The sequence below is a fragment of the Apodemus sylvaticus genome, chromosome 16 (genome assembly GCF_947179515.1).
Source record: "Apodemus sylvaticus chromosome 16, mApoSyl1.1, whole genome shotgun sequence".
NCBI lineage: Eukaryota > Metazoa > Chordata > Mammalia > Rodentia > Muridae > Apodemus > Apodemus sylvaticus.
This window is the reverse complement of record NC_067487.1, coordinates 49,126,807-49,142,037: the sequence shown is the minus strand read 5'-3', so window position 1 is coordinate 49,142,037 and position 15,231 is coordinate 49,126,807. Positions and strand designations below refer to the sequence as shown.

Sequence of the window (15,231 nt, the reverse complement as noted above, 5' to 3'; positions counted from 1 at the left end):
CCTGAACATCTATGCTCCAAATGCAAGGGCACCCTCTTTCGTAAAGGAAACTTTATTAAAGCTCAAAGCACACATGGCACCTAACACAATAATTGTGGGTGACTTCAACACTGCACTTTCATCAATGGACCGATCAGGAAAACAGAAACTAAACAGGGACACAATGAAACTAATTGAAGCTTTGGACCAATTAGATTTAACAGATATATATAGAACATTCTATCCTAAACAAAAGAATATATCTTTTTCTCAGCACCTCATGGTACCTTCTCCAAAATCGACCATATAATTGGTCACAAAACAGACCTCAACAAATATAAGAAGATTGAACTAATCCCATGCCTCCTATCAGATCACTATGAAGTAAAAGTGGTCTTCAATAGCAACAAAAACAACAGAAAACCCACATACACGTGGAAACTGAACAATATTCTACTCAATGATACCTTGGTCAAGGAAGAAATAAAAAAAGAAATTAAAGACTTTTTAGAACACAATGAAAATGAAGACACAACATACCCAAATCTATGGAACACAATGAAAGCAGTGCTAAGAGGAAAACTCATGGCCCTGAGTGCCTCCAAAAAGAAAATGGAGAGAGCATACACTACTAGCTTAATGACACACCTGAAAGCCCTGGAACAAAAAGAAGCTATTTCACCCAGGAGGAGTAGAAGGCAGGAAATCATCAAATTCAGGGCTGAAATCAATCAAGTAGAAACAAAGACAACCATACAAAGAATCAACAAAACCAGGAGCTGGTTCTTTGAGAAAATCAACAAGATAGATAAACCCTTAGCCAGACTAACCAAAGGGCACAGAGACAGTATCCAGATTAACAAACTTAGAAATTAAAAGGGAGATATAACAACAGAAACTGAGGAAATTCAAAAAATCATTAGATCCTACTACAAAAGCCTATACTCAACACAACTGGAGAATCTGGAGGAAATGGACAGGTTCCTAGACAGATATCCAACACCAAAACTAAATCAGGATCAAATAGATCAACTAAACAGTCCCATAACACCTGAAGAAATAAAAAGGGTCATAGAAAGTCTCCCAACCAAAAAAGCATGGGATCAGATGGCTTCAGTGCAAAGTTCTATCAGACCTTCATAGAAGACCTAACACCAATACTCTTCAAACTATTCCACAAAATAGAAACAGAAAGAACTCTACCCAACTCGTTCTATGAAGCCACAATTATGCTGATACCAAAACCACACAAAGATCCAACAAAGAAAGAGAACTTCGGGCCAATTTCTCTTGTGAATATTGATGCAAAAATACTTAATAAAATTCTTGCCAACCTAATCCAAGAATACATCAAAACGATCATCCACCATGATCAAGTAGGCTTCATCCCAGGGATGCAGGGATGGTTCAATATAAGGAAATCCATCAATGCTATCCACTACATAAACAAACTCAAAGAAAAAAAACCATATGATCATCTCATTAGATGCAGAAAAAGCATTTGACAAAATCCAGCATCCTTTCATGCTAAAAGTCTTGGAAAGAACAGGAATTCGAGGCCCATACCTAAACATCGTTAAAGCATTATACAGCAACCCGGTAGCCAACATCAAACTAAATGGAGAGAAACTTAAAGCAATCCCACTAAAATCAGGGACTAGACAAGGCTGTCCTCTCTCTCCATATCTTTTCAATATAGTACTTGAAGTTCTAGCTAGAGCAATTAGAGAACATAAGGAGGTCAAGGGGATACAAATTGGAAAGGAAGAAGTCAAATTATCACTATTTGCAGATGACATGATAGTCTACTTAAGTGACCCGAAAACCTCCACCAGAGAACTCCTACAGCTGATAAACAACTTCAGCAAAGTCGCTGGTTATAAAATCAACTCAAGCAAGTCAGTTGCCTTCCTATACTCAAAGGATAAGCAGGCTGAGAAAGAAGTTATGGAAACGACACCCTTCAAAATAGCCACAAACAATATAAAGTATCTTGGTGTGACTCTAACCAAACAAGTGAAAGATCTATATGACAAGAACTTCAGGTCTCTGAAGAAGGAAATCGAAGAAGACCTCAGAAAATGGAAAAATCTGCCATGCTCGTGGATTGGCAGGATTAATATAGTTTAAATGGCCATCTTGCCAAAAGCGATCAACAGATTCAATGCAATCCCCATCAAAATCCCAACTCAGTTCTTCACAGAGTTAGAAAAAGCAATTCTCAAATTCATCTGGAATAACAAGAAACCCAGAATAGCTAAAACTATTCTCAACAACAAAAGAAATTCTGGGGGAATCAGTATCCCTGACTTCAAACAATACTACAGAGCAATTGTGTTAAAAACTGCATGGTATTGGCACAGTGACAGACAAGTGGACCAATGGAATAGAATTGAAGATCCAGAAATGAATCCACACACCTATAGTCACTTGATCTTCCGACAAAGGAGCCAAAAACATCCAGTGGAAAAAAGATAGCCTTTTCAACAAATGGTGCTGGATCAATTGGAGGTCAGCATGCAGAAGAATGCGAATTGATCCATTCTTATCTCCGTGTACTAAACTTCACTCCAAGTGGATCAAGGACCTCCATGTAAAACCAGACACACTGAAACTAATAGAAAAGAAACTGGGGAAGACCCTTGAGGACATGGGCACAGGGGAAAAGTTCCTGAACAGATTACCAATAGCTTATGCTTTACGATCAAGAATTGACAAATGGGACCTCATAAAATTACAAAGTTTCTGTAAGTCAAAGGACACTGTTAAAAGGACAAAACGGCAACCATCAAATTGGGAAAGGATATTCACCAACCCCACATCTGATAGAGGGCTAATATCCAATATATACAAAGAACTCAAGAAGTTAGACCCCAGGGAACCAAATAACCCTATTAAAAAATGGGGTACAGATCTTAACAAAGAATTTTCACCTGAAGAAATTCGGATGGCCGAGAGGCACCTTAAGAAGTGCTCAACATCATTAGTCATTAGGGAAATGCAGATCAAAACAACCCTGAGATTTCACCTTACACCAGTCAGAATGGCTAAGGTCAAAAACTCAGGAGACAGCAGGTGTTGGCGAGGATGTGGAGAAAGAGGAACACTCCACTGCTGGTGGGGCTGTAAGATGGTACAACCACTTTGGAAATCAGTCTGGAGGTTCCTCAGAAAACTAGACATGAGACTTCCAGAGGACCCTGCTATACCTCTCCTGGGCATATACCCAAAGGATTCCCCGGCACGTAATAAAGACACATGCTCCATTATGTTCATAGCAGCCTTATTTATAATAGCCAGAAGCTGGAAAGAACCCAGATGCCCCTCAAAGGAGGAATGGATACAGAAAATGTGGTATATTTACACAATGGAATAGTACTCAGCAATTAGAAACAATGAATTCACAAAATTTTTAGGCAAATGGTTTGATCTGGAAAATATCATCCTAAGTGAGGTAACCCAATCACAAAAGAATACACATGGAATTCAATCTCTGATAAGTGGATATTAATTAGCCCAGAAGCTCTGAATACCCAAGGCACAAATTGCATAACAAATGACTTCCATGAAGAAGTATGGAGAGGGTCCTGATCCTGGAAAGGATTGATCTAGCATGGGAAGGAGAGGGGGATCCGGGAAAGGGGAAATCATTTGGAATGTAAACAAAGAATATAGAAAATAAAAATATTTAAAATAAAAAAGAAAAGAAAAAAAGATAAAAAAAGAATATTTACTCAACATTTATTGTCAGTTGGGCTCTTTCAAACATGCAATAATGTTTATCAATTAAAAAGAAAATAACCAGCCACTCAGCCCTGATGTACAGTTAAGAAGCCTGAGGTTCTGAGAGTCCTGTGGGGATCTGCTTACAGTTTCCTAGCAAGGTCTGGATCCAGGTTCCCAGACACCAGACCCCCATGCTCTTTCTCTTTATGCTGTTGTACCCAAAACTGAGTTTTCCACGAAGGACTCTCTGCATAACATGTTGTAAGTGAGCCATTTAGCTGGGGTGCACTAAGAGCTAAAGGCAAAAGCATGATGACAGATCAGATATTTGAAGGTAAAGTATAAGACTTTTCCAAACTTGCAGAAAGGCCAGAGACAGTACCGGCTCCACCTTCCTCTGCCACATCAGCACTAGAGACAACTGTGGCCCTCCTTGGGTCCCAGCACACAGTTATATTGGTCCATACCACCTCCTAGTTATGGAGCTAGAAGCCCTCCAGGTGGTCCACAGCTGTCCACAGCTGCCCACTGTTCTTTGGGGCCGCCATTTGCATCTGTGACTATAATATGCTAAAATCTGTTTGGAAACCTAAACTTACCATAGTCCATATTCAGAAAATCTGTACTATTATCACGGCCCTTTGGCAAGAGGAAAAAAAAATAGATTTTAACACTAACTTCAGCCCAAGATGTATCTCTAATTTTGTTATTCTTAGACAAATTGGAAAAAAACTAAAGATTAAAAGATCTAGAAATAACTCACTCAATGATTTTATGCAAATGAGCATTAAAGCCAACAACTCATCACTTTCTAAATGCTCCAGGTCACAGACTCAGAGCCTCAAATTTCCAAAAATCAATGCTCTGTGGGGAAAAAAAATCAATGCACACCTAGAAAAGGTCAAATAATCAGATCATCATTGTCAAGTGTTTGCCCTGGAAAGCAAGTTTTGAGAGGAGCAGCATCAGAACCACGCTAGTCACCACTTTCACATGAGGCAAAGAGGACATCTCAAAGAAGCAGAGAAACCTGATACCAGTGCTTAGTGGGTAATGAGGGGACATGAGTGGTACACCTGAAATGAAAGAATATGTAAACAACTCAAAAAGCAAAGATTTAAAAATAAAAAAATGACCCATTCCAAAAAAAAAAAAAATGTACCTGGGAGCTTAACAGAGACTTCTAAAAAGACAAAGAAAGAAAAAAAAGGTTAAGAAAATTTAAAAAAAGAAAAAAGTGTTCACCATCCTTGGCAATCAAGAAAATGCAAATCAAAAGAACTCTGAGTTTCTAACTTAGCTCAACCAGAAAGGCAAAGGTCAACAAACATGTAGAGAAGGGGAAAGGGGAATTGTCATTCATTACTAATGATTTGCAAACTGGTCTAGCCACTCCAGAAACCAATGTGGAGAAACCCGAAGAAGCTAAAAATAAAGCTATCCAATGAGTACACCATCCATGGCCTGTGCCCTGGGGACCCAAGCTCCTACTCTATGTTCTGCTCGCTCAGCCTTACATTGCTGCTCAAGTCACAGGAGGTGGGGAATGGAAGCAGCGTAAATGTCCTGCAGCTGACAGTGCATAATGAAAATGTGGTATATACACTCTACGGGCTACTTCTCAGTTGTAAAAACAACCAAAACCATGAACTCTGCAGGTGAATGAATGGATCCAGAAAAGAGCATATTGAGTAAAGTAACCCAGACTCTGAAAGACAGACATCACATGTTCTATCTCATCTGGGCTCTTCCTCCAAATCTTCATCTGTGAATACATAGCCTAGAGTAACAACAGAAACCATAAAAGTAACATTGCAGGGATAGGAAGAAGGAGCAATAGAAAAGGGAATAGCTGGGAACAACTGATCTGAAGGCTAAACAGGGAAAGCGGCTCTACTTAGGGAGGGGAGAGAAGCAGACATACAGAAGGGGTGAAGAGGATAAAATAACAGTCGGCGTCTGAAAAAGTCATAAGAAACCATACTACTAGCTATCTACCTGAAAATGTCTATAATATGTATAAATCAGCATATATAATACATTAAAATGAATATATAATATGGTGTGTGTGCTGGCTGGTTTGGTGTGTCCACTTGACACCAGCTGGATTATTACAGGGAAAGGAGTTTTAGTTAAGAAAATGCCTTCCTGGGCTGGAGAGATGGCTCAGCAGTTAAGAGCACTGACTGCTCCTCCGAAGGTCCTGAGTTCAAATCCCAGCAACCACATGGTGACTCACAACCATTTGTAATGAGATCTGACTCCCTATTCTGGAGTGTCTGAAGAGAGCTACAGTGTATACAATAAATAAATATTTAAAAAAAAAAGAAAAGAAAAGAAAATGCCTTCCTGAGATCCAGCTGTGGGGCATTTTCTCAATTAGCAATCAAGTGGGGAGGACCCCTTGTGGGTGGTGCCATCCCTGGGCTGGTGGTCCTGGGTTCTATAAGAGAGCAGGCTGAGCAAGCCAGGGGAAACAAGCCAGTAAGAAACATCCCTCCATGGCCTCTGCATCAGCTCCTGCTTCCTGACCTGCTTGAGTTCCAGTCCTGACTTCCTTTAGTGATGAATAGCTGTGTGGAAGTGTAACTGAATAAACCCTTTCCTCCCCAACTTGTTTCTTGGTCATGATGTTTGTGCAGGAATAGAAACCCTAAGACTGTGTGTATTAAAATTGATATATAATATGTTAAGATTTATATGTTATATGCTATATGTTATACATTATACATTATATATACACATATAAATTTCTATCTAGGTTGACCAGTCTCCAACAGCCATAGGCCATCTAATAAAAACCACAACATCAGGTGTGAGAAGCCTTCTTTTGAGTTGTTGGTCAGGATTCTCCCAGAGACTCCCGAGATATTATAGGCTATTGCCATTGACTGCCTCCCTGAAGTGATAAGACCCTATTGCTAAAGACACTACATACTTTGGACCCAGGACCCAGGAGCCCCAAGCTGGATCTGACCTGAAAGCTTCCTCCCTGAAGGCTAGGTTTCATGGCAGCAGGAGGGACTAAACAAGCTTCTAAAAGAGAAGTAGCCAACTGTCCTACCCAGCTATGATGTGCATGAGCTACAACCACCACCAGCACGGCACAGTCACTCTAAGGTGCATAGTGGCACCTTGTCTTCATGTTGACTGCATTCATTTTTGCTGTAACCAATTGCTCTCTAATGGGACTTAAGACCCATGCCACACGAGGGGACTCATGCCTGGTGCTGGAAACCTAACCAGCCATCCAGAGCTAATGAAGTCATGGATCTTGGAAGAGAACCTACAACCAGTTTACTGAACCATCATAATACTCAACTAAATATTTTTCCTTATACCCACACATTTGACCCCTCTTTGCAACAGACGAAGGCAATTATAGAAACTTACAACCAACCAAACTACGGTTATGAAGCCAAATCCCAACTGATTCATCTATAATACAGCTCCTGTACCTAAGGCTCAGGAATCATTATAGAAGAGGAGCAAAAAAAATTTAAGAGCATAAGAACAAACAGGGAGTTTGCTGAAGTTGTGCCTCCTAGAAATGTCATAGGCAACACTCTCATGAGGTCTCATCAACATGGCTGGTGACAGAACACAAAGGACAATAGCACCAATAGACATGCTAACATGAGAAGAGAACGCTCAGTAGACCTCAGTCCAAGACAAAGAACTACAGGCAACTAAAAAATGCTGAAAGCAGAAAAAAGTCTTCCCCATGGAAGAGCTCACCAATTAGTTATCCAATACCAAATGCTCAGCCCTAAAAGCATATAGATATAAGTAACATGCACACTGAGCAGGTTTTGTTTACATGTGTGTGTGTGTGTGTGTGTGTGTAAAACAACAATTAAAGAAAAAGAGGCAATGAATTTAAAGAGAGCAGAGGGTGATAGGTACCTAGGAAAAAAAGAGAAGGGGAAAATTATGTAATCATAATATCAAAAAATAAGACCTATGGCCTGGAGAGATGGCTCAGTGGTTAAGATCACTGGCTGCATTGAAGAGAAACTGTGATAAGAATGCTGAAGTGTAACTCTCCACTGACAGGGTCTGGTGGGGTTGCAGGTACAGAAGGACTCGGTTTTCTTTTAAGGGAAGTTTGACCATGCTACAGTGAGTATATGAACAAGACAAACTGAACTTGTTTCTTCTCTTTCTCCTTCTCCTTCTCCTTCTCCTTCTCCTTCTCCTTCTCCTCCTTCTCCTTCTCTTCCTCCTCCTTCTCCTTCTCCTCCTTCTCCTTCTTCTTCCTCTTCCCTTTCTCCTCTTCCTCCTCTTCTTCTTCCTCTCCTTCCTCTTCTTCCTCTTTTACATCTTCCTCTTCTTCTTCTTTGTCTTCTTGCCCTTTGAGGGGGAGGTCGCAAAGTCAAAAGCAGACCTGGAAGTACAGGGATGTGCGTGTGATCAGGGTACATGACATGAAATTTCTAAATAATCAATAAAAATATTATGTTTACCGGGCAGTAGTGGCGCATGCCTTTGATCCTAGCACTTGGGGGGCAGAGGCAGGCAAATTTCTGAGTTCAAGGCCAACCTGGTCTACAGAGTGAGTTCAAAGACAGCCAGGGCTATACAGAGAAACCCTGTCTCAAAAAAAACCAAAAAAAAAAAAAAAAAAAGGAAAAGATATTATGTTGGGGGAACACTGGCTGCTCTTCCAAAGGACTCAAGTTTAATTCCCAGCACCCACATGGCAGCTCTCAATTGTCTGTAACTCCCTTTCCAGGGGATTTCATGCCCTCACACAGTCATGCATGCAGGTAAAACAGCAATGCACATTTTTAAAAAGTAAAATAAATAACAAGAGGCTCTAAAAGGGTTTCCTTGTAAAGCTGTGAATATGGGAGAGAATAGCAAAGCACGTTGATCATGGCAATGCTTTTAGTAGCAGAAGTGGGCCAACCGGAATAGGGGAGGGGTTGCCGTAACCTAAAGGGAGAGGGTGCAGAGGTCAGCTTGGGGATCCTGGTGACCTTCTAGAGAGGGATGACCCTTCACTCCATCCTTCCTCCCTCTGATCCTCACCAAGGACCTCTTCTTCACTGGATAAGCTCAACAGAGGCATCAGGCATGGAAATGTGTACTGCAGACAGCAGAAAGCCAGGCGACATGTGGGGAAATGTAGAAAGGGAGACATTAAGGAGCACTTGGCAAAAGAGAATCCAGGGCAACATCAACAGAGCTGTAACACTCATCTCTGCAGTAATATCTACATATCAAGAATCTGTGCATCTGCTTTAGATCTTGTTTATGTTTCTTCTCTCTCTCTCTCTCTCTCTCTCTCTGTCTGTCTGTCTCACACACACACACACACACACACACACACACGCATACACTCACAATCTTAAGGACAGAGTTTTAGATTTGTTTTCACAAATGAAAGGTAGTTTACGCTGAAACCATTTCTCTATCAACATATGGGATTCTATTAAAGTTTCATTTGAAATACACATACCCAAAAAGATCATTTTTCATTTTGGAAAGTATGTATACTTACTTCCAACTCTTTTTTTGTTTTTTGTGTTTGTTTGTTTGTTTGTGTGTTTGTTTGTTTGTTTTGAGACAGGGTTTCTCTGTGTAGCCCTGGCAGTCCTAGAACTCACTCTGTAGACCAGGCTGGCCTCAAACACAGAAATCCGCCTGCCTCTACCTCCTGAGTGCTGGGATTAAAGGCGTGTGCCATCACTGCTGGGCTCTTCCAACTCTTTTTTAAATAAAATGCTAAGGGCCCATAGCCCACAACTGAGAGGAAATCTTGCTAGAAACCCTCAACCCTTTGGATAGGGCCAAAGGACACAGTGATACTGGCCATAGGCAGCTCGAAACAGAAACAGCAGTATCACCATGAGCCACATGGACCCTTCAGAAAGTTACTTGGCTGTGCCCTAGTTTCTTTCTGGAAATGCGTTTTATGGTCTATCTTCAGCTAATCGTCCAAAACTGGAGAAGGCATAAGGAGGAGAGCTTCTGAGGGAAGCAGCCTGCTCTCTGCTCTGTGCCGGTCACTCGCTCAGAGGCTACAGGCTTGCGGGAGCCTCGCAACACCCCAGAGATGCAGTCGGCTCATGCACCTCCAAAACCGAGAGGTAGATGGGATCAGAGACGGAGCAGAGCTGAGAAACGCACCCCCTGCTAAGGCAGTATTTGATTCCCTCCAAATTTTTCAGAGAGCAGAGACTGGAGTCGATATATTTGTCAGGGAGCAGAAGATATATGTTAGGAAATTCCATATTTTCAAAGACTCTAAAATGCCTACAATGTAAAGACTACACAAGTCTGGTAAGTACTGCTTAGAACTATAATAACACTGCCAATCGGTGGTGCGACTCCTTGTTCTTTAAAATCTCTGTGACTTAGCTCATGACACCTAAGCACTCCTGTTGTAGATGGTTACATTATTTGTCGTATAGGGGGCACTCCTTTCTTACATACTTAGCAATACCCACAACCTAATACCAGCCTCACTAGAGCACCTTTCATTCCTATAAAGCCCTTTATAATCGTGGGATTGTCTCCAATCTGACCAAGATAAATATTCACCTCACTGACATCCAAACCCACTTCACTGCTCCGTCTCGTGTCTCTATGCACACACTTCATTCCAGAGCTTAGTCATTATGGAACTATTCTGAAAACACAGTAAACAGTGAATAGAACCAACAATGAACATAATTAAAATGAGGAATTTAAAACATTGACAAGAAAGGACTGTACTCTCACATACAGATAATTTCACTGACAGCAAATGAAATATCACCATTTAGAGAAAGAAAAACATCTCATCCTGGTTTCAGAAATGTTTAAATATCTGTGCAGGTGGGTCATCTCCTAATTGTTGAACTTTTTTGACTATGTGAGTAACTTTTCTCATAACTATGACAAAATATTAACTGAGACGATTAAAGAAGGATTTATTTGGGCTCATGGTTTCAGAGGATCATAGTTTATCACATTGGAGAAGCATGGGAGTTTGATTCAGTGGCAGGAACATGTGGTAGAGGCTCCTCATATCTTGACAGATCAGAAAATAAGGAATGAGACCCAAAACGGAGCCAGGCTATCACCCAACACTGACCTATGCCCACCACCTAGGTCCTATGTCCCAAAGGGTCCACAACTTCCTAAAACAGAGCTAGGGACCAAGTATTCAAGTGTGTGAGTCTGTGGGCTCCATTTCACATTCTAACCACAAACAATGGCATGCTCTTATATTTAACTCGCTAGGACCCTATAGCAAGAATACATTTCTAAAAAACGTTATCACAGTATATGGGAGAAATACATGGTAAATTCGCTGTAAAAATGAATACTATTGGGGCTCAGCCGCCAGCCAGCACGGGACCGCCACGGGCAACCTGTTCGGCCGCAAGCAGCAGAGCTGGGTCACCGAACAGGACCGGACCATCCTGCAACAGCAGAGGGACAAGCTGAGGCAGTACCAGAAGAGGGTCACGCGACAGCTGGAGAGGGAGCAGGCAGCTGCTGCGGGATGGCAGGAAAGAACGGGCCAAGCCCCTGCTCAAGAAGAAGAGGTACCGGGAGCCACTGCTCGATAGGACAGAAAAGCAGATCAGTAGCCTGGAAGCCATGGTTCAGACCATCGAGTTGACGCAGATCGAGATGAAGGTGATGGAGGAGCTTCAGGTGGGGAACGAATGTCTACATAAGATGCACCCACCAGGGGATATCCATAGAGGGGTGGAGAGGACCCTGGATGAGACCCGGGAGGCAGTAAAGTACCAGCGGCAAATTGATGGACTGCTGGCCGGAAGCTTCACCCATGAGGACGAGGATGCTATCCTGGAAGAGTTGAGTGCAATCACTCAGGAGCAAATCGAGTTACCAGAGGATCCGTCCGGAGCTCCTCCCTGACAGAAACCCAAAAGCCCCTGCCAAGGCCAGATCCAAGCAGGCAGAGCTGGTGGTGGCTTCCTAACCCTGGCCTCTCCAGGGATTCAGGGATTCTCTGAGGACTAGCCCACAGAGCCTTTGGCTGCGAGTCCACCCTGAGGGCTCCCAGGAGGCCTGGGGGGGGGGGGGGGGGGGCTGGACTAGACTGTGCAGGTGCCGATGCCTGGAGCAGCAGCTTACACGGGAACTGATATCAGGGCGCCACGCTGTGTCCCTCACAGTTTAGTCTGGGTGCACCTTTGACTCTTTCTCCTTCTGGACTAAGTGGACCCTCGACCAGCTAGGATCAGCTTCAGGCAGCTGTGGACCCCATGGTGGTCGCAGTCCACTATTCCTGGTGCGGTTCTCATGCTGACTTTGGTGAGGAAGCACCTCGGACCTCAGGGCCCCTGTGCTCCCTTCTCTTGTCTCTGCTGCTCACAGGAGCTGGTGGGGGCTTCAATTGAAGAGTTCTCACCTTGCCTGACATCCTGATATCCTCAGTGTCCCTGCAGGCAGAAACCCTAGGATACCGGCGTTCTCCAAACCTCTTGGAGCATCTGTGGCACCGCAGACTTGAGCCTCTTATCTTAGGGAGGTGGACCAGGGGCCATCCTGCTGAGTGAACAAATCTAGGAGCCTAATTTGGGGGTTTGTTCACAAAAGAAAGACATGTTGAAGGTGGCAACAAGACCCTGTTTTAATGGGCATGGACCCCATGGAGTCCTGGACACACTAAGTCACCAACGCCCAGGGGGTACAGAAGTGATCTCCAGAGCCATAGGCTTGTTTGATTACGGACACTCTCAAGTCCTTGGGTCTTTGAGGAACAAAGGGTCTTATGTACCCTTAGGGTTTACTAGGAAAGGAGGGGACCTCTTCCTTAAGCCAAAACAGGTCAACCTCGGTGTTAAAGTTGACCCCTGCATGGTTTTATATATGTGTGTGTGTGTGTGTGTGTGTGTGTGTGTGTGTGTGTGTGTGTGTGTGTGTAATTTATAAAAAGAAACTATGGGGGCTGGAGGCTGGAGAGATGACTCAGCAGTTAGGAGCACTGACTGCTCTTCCAGAGGTCCTGAGTTCAAATCCCAGCACCCACATGGTGGCTCACAACCACCCGTAATGAGATCTGATGCCCTCTTCTGGTGTGTCTGAAGACAGTTACAGTCTACTTACACATAAAAAAATAAATCTTAAAAAAATAAAAAAGAAAGAAACTATGTCTCAAGATGTGGGCAGTTAAAGGAACCCAGGGAGTACTTATGGGCTAGTATCAATAGAAAACATCTGCAAATCTCTAGTTTGAGAGGATAGGAGAAAGATGGCTACATGGACCGGAAGAACCCTGCAGTGCAGAGGACGGTCATCCCACCTGGAGCTATGGGCCTTGGTGGAGTAAGACATCCATCTCCCAGGAGATGAGAAAGAGAAGAGAAAGGGTGAGAAAGAGTGAGTGTACAAGCCGGCTGCCATGAATCTCCTGCCTCAGAGCTCACATTCAGCAATCACAGACACTAGTCCATGAAGGTGAGGCCCTCAGGACAGAAAGCAGATATTAGTCAGTGAAGAGATGTAGAGAGTAATGGATCAGGTGCTCAGCCCTCACTGTGATATCAGGGTTAAACTCCACCACCCAGGCTCAGGGAACGAGCGCTGCGGAAGAGAAGTCAGAAAGGATGGTAGAGCTGGAGGGTGTCTGTGAAATGCTGTCTACTGGCCGCCCCATGGCTGATACTGCCTTGCCTTCACAGCAGCTATAGTCACCCTCATAAGACCAAGATGTCACAGCACAGATGAGGTAGACAATATCCAGACCTCACCACTTCGTGAAGTGCTTGTTGACAGTGGATGGTTTCTGCCGGAGGAGAGTTGTCCTTTTTTAGGATGTGGCCACTGGTAGGTTTCTCATGCTCTAATGGGTGTGTGTTTACACATACACACACACACACACACACACACATACACACACACACACACATACACACGTGCACACACACACACACACACACACACACATACACACACACCACTAACCAGATTTAATCAGTTAACAAAGAGAGAAATGAAGTTGTAAAGGACATGTTGAGGGGAATATGGAGGGAGCTAGAGATAGTATTTTCATATTTCATTGGGTATATATATATGTATGTCAAAAATAAAGGTTATTTTTAATCAGGCATGCTAGCATGAGATAGAGGCTTCCAGGGCAGCTTTTCATAAAGACTAGTAATATTAGCCAACACGCCCTGTGCTCACCTGATGCGGAACACCATTCAGACTTCACTGTCTTTGCCCAAAGCTCTGAAAGCAGTACTTTTGTACTCCTGACTTACAGAGGGTCAGAAAGAACAGCACAGATGAATTTCTTTGTTATCATTTGACAGTTTCATGTGTGTATATAATAAATTGTAATCACTTCCACACACAAACACCCACGCTCCTCTCTTCTCTTCTCTTCCTGGAAACCTTATTCAGAACAAGCCCTGCCCCCACCTCCATGCCTTCATAGGAATGAAGCCCACTGAGTTTAGATAGAGTTCCTTGCTCAAACATGACTAAGAGTGTATTTGTGGGACCAAGAGCAACTTATCACTGACTATACCACTGAAGAAATGACATCCATTCCTGTATGAACATTAATTGCATGTAGTTCCTCTGGGGAAGGGGTTTGATGGGGTCACCCATGATGAAATGTGGAGGGGCCCAATCTTTTGTGGGTCGTATGCAGATAACCACAGCTGCAGAGCATTCCTGAGCTATGACAGATCCAGAATACATCATTTCTCTTCACCTCTCCACAAGCTCCGTTCTTATGTCCTTCTGCTCTCCTCTTTCATGATGTCCCCTGAGCTTTTGCAGGGGAGGTGTGATACAGCTGTCCCACTTAATATTGAGCATTACACCTGTGGTGGTTAGAATATGCTTGACCAAGGAGTGGCTCTATTAGGAGGTGTGGCCTTGTTGGAGTAGGCGTGGCCTTTGGGAGGAAGTTTGTCACTGTGGGGGTGGACAATGAGATCCTCCTAGCTGCCTGAGGATGCTGGTCTTCTGACTGCCTTTGGATCAACATGCAGAACTCTCAGCTCCTCCTCCACCATGTCAGCCTGCATGCTGCCATACTTCCTGCTATGATGATAATGGACTGAATCTCTGAAACTGTAAGCCAACCCCAATTAAATGTTTGCCTTTATAAGAGTTGCCTTGGTCGTGGTGTCTCTTCACAGCAATAAAACCCTAAGACATCACCACCATTTATTCTTCGGCCATTCACCAATTATAAGTATATATTAGCTACTGCCCACTGTCGTAATAAGTTTCCCTAATGAAGACTGGGACCAACACTAAACCATGGATAGAAACATGACTACTTATAAAATAGTTTGCCCCCATGGCCTGTCAGCCAATCAAAAGCAGTGGATCTTTCTCGGGAGCCTATAATTGCTCCAGTCACCAGCTCTTGACCAGATTTACAGTACCAGGTGTGCATTCCCTCCCATGGAGTGGGCCTCAAATCCAGTCATAAAGTAGTTGGTTACCCTCACAACATTCATACTACCATTGCACCAGAGGGCACATCTTGTCTGGTAGACTGCTCACAGAATTCACAGCTAAGTAACACTATCGATG

The 15,231-nt window shown here is 43.2% G+C and overlaps 1 pseudogene; it reads left to right on the top strand.

Moving 5' to 3' along the window:
- Window positions 1-11,650, top strand: part of LOC127666662 (charged multivesicular body protein 6-like) — a 38,687-nt pseudogene extending 27,037 nt beyond the window's left edge.
- The last annotated feature ends 3,581 nt before the right edge of the window (window positions 11,651-15,231 follow it).